Below are 5,427 nucleotides of genomic sequence, written 5' to 3'. Positions count from 1 at the left end.
TCTATCTATCTATCTATCATCTATCTATCTATCTATCTATCTATCTATCTATCATCTATCTATCTATCTATCTATCTATCTATCTATCTATCTTTATTTCTTTCCCCATCATCTGTTTATCTATCATTAATCTATAATTTATCATAGAGCTATTTATCTGTCTATCTAGTTATCCATCATCTATCTTTTATATATCTATCTATTATCTATACACATATATAAAAACTCATATATATGAGGTATCATATATATGATACAGTCATGTATCAATTTACTTTCAGGCAAACTAGCTGTATTTAAATCAAAATGAAGGTTACATATTAGATTTATTGATGCAAACTACAATTAAACAGAAGAAACAAATGCCTGGTTAGATAAGAAACAGTTTCCCCATCATTTCCTTCCTTTGTAAGACATGGATCTTGAATGACAGAAAGGAAATTATAAAATAAATGAACAATTATGTTGATTGCACATAGTAAATGGTTACCAAATATTTCTGTGAACAAAGCAGCTTTTTATAAAATTGAGAAAATATTTTGTTAATTTTGAATAGCTCTTAATATTTTATTTAATGGCTAATTGTTCCCATAAATAAACCTAAAATTTTACAAATAGTATTTTTCCAAAATGAGCCTTATCTTAATTATCTTAATTATCCTACATTAGGGTTGAGAGAAAAGTTTTTTTGAAATATGTTATTTCTACATTACAGTTAATTCATATACAGTAGTTTATAGACATGTTATCTATAAACCATATAACACTTAAATAGCATTATATGTTAATGTGTTTTTTAGAAGCACTTGCTTTTATTGCACGGAAGCAATGTTTAAAGGTTATGATTCCAGACTGTGTCTTTCCATCTTGAGATAATCATGACTGTTGCTTCATTGTGAAGTGCCTTGCTGATGGAAATGCCTTGCTTCTAATATAGTCACTTTCAGATGGCTTACTTTGTCCTGTTTTACCAAGAGTGTCTCCATTTAGATTTCTATTGCTCTGAGAAAACATTATAACCAAAGGTAACTTGGGGAAGAATGGTTTCATTTCAAGCTTACCATTATACACCACAGTCCATCATCAAAGGAAGTCAGTAAGTAACTCAAGGCAGGAACCTGGAGGCAGGAGCTGATGCAGAGGCCATCAAGAGGTGCTGCTTACTGGCTTTCTCCACATGGCTTGCTCAGCCAGCCACCTGCCCAGGGATGACACCTCCCACATTGAACTGGGCATTCTCATATGAATTCTCCCACCGGCCAGTCTGGTAGAACCATTTTCTCAATTGAGAATCCCCCTTCCAAAATGACTCTAATTTGTGTCAAATTGACAAAAGACTAGCCAGGATAATGCCCCCCTTTTTTGTTTATTCTTTTGTTCATCCCTAAGATCTCATATTAATATCACAATATAAACATAGTGTAACTTTAAAAGGACCACTGTCTTTATTTTTTTTTTTTCAATATTTTAAAAATCAGGACTGGTGAGATGGCTCAGTGGGTAAGAGCGCTGAGTGCTCTTCTGGAGGTCATGAGTTCAAATCCCAGCAACCACATGGTGGCTCACAACCATCTGTAATGAGAAACAAACAAACAAACAAACAAACAAACAAAAACCCTATCCCTGCTCTCCATCTAGGGGGCCGGAGCAAGAGGGTGAAAGGGAAGAGGGAGAAAAAAAATCCAGTCTCTTTAAAATATCCAAACTACGTCTCAAAGTCCACAGCCTTTCTAAAACATCCAGTGTCGCTAAAATATTGCAGAAGCGGGAGTGGGAAGACCCAGAACACCAGAGGGTCTGCTGTGAAGCACTCTATCCTAAAATTGGTTGCATAAACAAGACTGGGACCAAAGCAATGTTAATGAAAGAGGAAAAAAATTCAAGATTCCATTCCTCAGCAAAGTATTACAAGCAACGATAACTTCTGAGAGAAAAATTAACTTCCGGGGATAAGCCTCCTTATTAGTTGTCCAATAAAGAGTGGCTAATTTTGAAATCATATACACGTGAACAGCAAAAATAGACTCAGTAGAATGTTCCTGTGTGTGCATGTGCATGTACATACATACATCTGTGTGTGTGATAAAAATCAAAGCAAAAGAGGCTATCAACTTGTGAGTGTGGGTATGAGAAGGGTTTGGGGGGAGGGTAGATGGGAGTGGCTGGAAGGAGTCTTTCGATTTAATTCTATTGTAATTAAAAACATTAAAAGTAAAAGAAAATATCCAAATTCTCTCTGAAATTACCCAACGTATCTCTAAACTTTCAATGTCTCTTAGCCGTGGATTCCTGTAAAATCAGAAATAAGTTAAAGGCTGTATTATTCCAGTATGGATGATCAATGTGAACCAATCTGAACCAAGAAAAACCAAACTCCAATGGTCGAAATAGCCCAATGTCTGGGATTCACTCATGGTCTTCTGAGCGCCCAAGGATTTGAAGTCTCACTTTTCTACCACTGCATAGCTTGTCTTGCAGGCTTAGGCCGGCTCTACTCCACACCCACTCTTGTCCTTGTGACTGTTCTGTGAAACAGGGCGCTCCACTGCAACATGGCTGTACCTTCTCCAATAGCCTCTCTTGAAGAGCTATCAAGAGCACTAACCCTGCAAATGGGGCCAGCTTCATCCTCTCTTCATAACTCTTTCAATGTTGGCGTTTCCACTTCAACAAAGGCTGTGCCTTCACTAAATGGCCTCTCCTGGCCTCTCCCGTGCCAAGCCTCCTCAGTCGTTCCTCACCATTCCTTCATCCCTTTAAAGCAAGAACCACCGAGAACACTTGTACACATTACCAAATTCAGCTGGCAGCACAAGGTGCCTTGGCCCTATCTGAGCCACAGCATCTTTTGTGCTGAGCCTGAGGAAACACTTGACCATTTGCCTCAACGATGCTGGTCTCTTCTTAATCCGAGCTGATTAACCCTAACTTACCAGTACCAATTGTCCTAGTAAAACAGAGGGTTCTTTGTTTGTTTGTTTGTTTGTTTGTTTGTTTTGAGACAGGGATTTTCTGTGTAACCCTGGCTGAACGGAAACGCTGGAACTCTGGAGACCAGGTTGGCTTCCAACACAGAGATCTACCTCTGTGGTGGTTTGAATAGGTTTGGCCTCTAAAGACTCATGTGTTTGAATGCTTGGTCATAGGGAGTGGCACTATTAGGAGGTGTGGCCTTATTAGAGGACATGTGGGCTTGTTGGAGGAAATGTGTCCCTGTGTAGGTGGGCTTTGAGGTCTCCTACACTCAGGCTCAGCCCAGTGAGAAATTCTCCCGACTGACTTTGGATCAAGATGTCAAACTCTTGCCCCCTCCAGCATCAAGTCTGCCTGAACACTGCCATGCTTCCCACTGTGATGGTAATGAACTAAACCTCTGAAACTGTAAGTCAGCCCCAAATAAATGTTTTCCTTTATAAGAGTCACCATGGTTATGGTGTCTCTCCACAGCAATAAAACCCTAAGACAACATGCCTTATCTCCTGAGTACTGGGATTAAAGATATGTGCCACTACTTCCAGACTCTTCAAAATGTCAACATACCCAACAGTGTCCTCAAGGGACTCTTGAACTTTCCCTCGAACTTCATGAAATAGGCCTCCCTTATCTACACTCTTCAAAGTTCCCACAGCAACTCATGAAGCTCTGAATACTCAATGGCTTCTCCAGCCAAAATTATGAAACCTACCACTTATCCCCCTCCCCCCCCCCAAACATGGTCAGGACTGTCACAATACACCAATTTCAGTCTTAGTTACGGTTTCTATTTCTGGGATAAAACACCATGACCAAAAGCAACCTGGCTGGAGAAAGGGGCTTGTTTCAAGCTTACAGTTTCATAACACCGTCCATCATTGAAGGAAGTCAGGGTAGGAACTCAGGGCAGGAATCTAGAGACAGGAGCTAATGCAGAGACCATAGAGGATGTTGCTTATTGACTTGCTACCCATCACTTGTTCAGCCTTTCTTGTATCACCCCATACTTCCTGTCTGGTGGCCATGCGTCCTACAGTGTTCTGGGTCCTCCCACATCAATCATCAATCAAGAAAATGTTCACAGGCTTGCCTTCGGGCCAGTTTGGTTGGGGTATTTTCTCAATTAAGAGTCCTTCTTCCAAAATAATTCTAGCTTGTGTCAGGTGGACAGGAAAGTAGCCAAAATGGTTAGAAATACAACAATGGCTCTGTGTCCCATTACTGCCCCTATTTCCTGCTTCCTAAGGTTCCTATTTCCTCTTCCCACCAAGCTTCCAAAACATCCTTAGAAAGAGCCTTGTTTCGTTCTAAACTGATACACAGGAATTAGATCATAAATCACTTCCTAGTCTGCTTCTGATGTGCACAGACATTATAATTCTCTGATGGTTTATAAAAATGAATGCTCCCAGCCTGTATGTCATTCTTAGCATGTGGAAAATTGTGCTCCTGATGACAGGATACTAGCTAAAGATCAGAAGTTTCTACTTGTATTGCTAGATTTGTACACTCGGGGAAATAGCTTCCCTGTGCATATGAGTGTCTTCAATTTCCATAGATAATTGCTATGTATAAATGATTTCCATTCTTGGGCCAGTGGGGAGCTACCTAGACCGGTGTAACCCAAGAAAGTGCCAACAGCAAATGACAGAACGGTCCCTACATTTGGCTGGTGAGGCCTAGTACATATCTACACCCACCTCTGAAATGTGCCTGTCCTCGTTCCAAAGTGTCAAGGAAAAGTGCCTGGAGCTAATGGCCATAAGATCATCAGCTACAACAGAACTACTCTGGAAGTGGATGGAGAAGAAAAGAGCCAAATTCTTCTCTTTTCAGCAGTAACAGGAACTCTGTGATGCTCTCTCAAGGTCAAGGAGAGAACTGAAGGAGGTGGAAAATTTCTGCAAAACACTCCAAGGCCCGTTGAAACCGAGAAGGACAGACTTTCATAACAGTGTGTCCAGTATTGTAGAAGCCTCGGCAGACGTTCTTGATAGAAATAATGATTTTGATTGTTGTATCTCCGATAGGCACGAAATGGAAGGGAAAAGAATAAAATAAAGACAGTCGTTTTTGTTGCCTTTAGAAAACAGATACGTATAATCTTTGATTTAAGAAACATCTGCTCCTACCCTGAGGATCCATAATGGCTCTCTTCATGTAATACATACTCCAGTGCTTGCGGTCCCGCTGTATGTGGTCAGAAATTTAGGGAGGGGAAATGCAAAGTAAAGCTTTAGAAATCACATACACAACAATGTATGGCACAGTGCTCCCTGGCAGGCATTAAAAAAGATTACTTTCTCAATGTCTCCATTTTTCATACTGAAGAAAGGAAATGATTTGGATAAACAGAGGAGACTCTCCTGTGTGCAGAAAGCTGGTAGAAATCAAGAAGTCCATGGGTCTCCTCTGTTGCCTATAGTCTGACGTTCAGGAGAGCCACATCAGTCT

Source organism: Mus pahari, chromosome 22 (genome assembly GCF_900095145.1).
Source record: "Mus pahari chromosome 22, PAHARI_EIJ_v1.1, whole genome shotgun sequence".
In the NCBI taxonomy this organism is placed as follows: domain Eukaryota; kingdom Metazoa; phylum Chordata; class Mammalia; order Rodentia; family Muridae; genus Mus; species Mus pahari.
The sequence above is the reverse complement of the archived record's forward strand: the minus strand, read 5'-3'. Positions refer to the sequence as shown.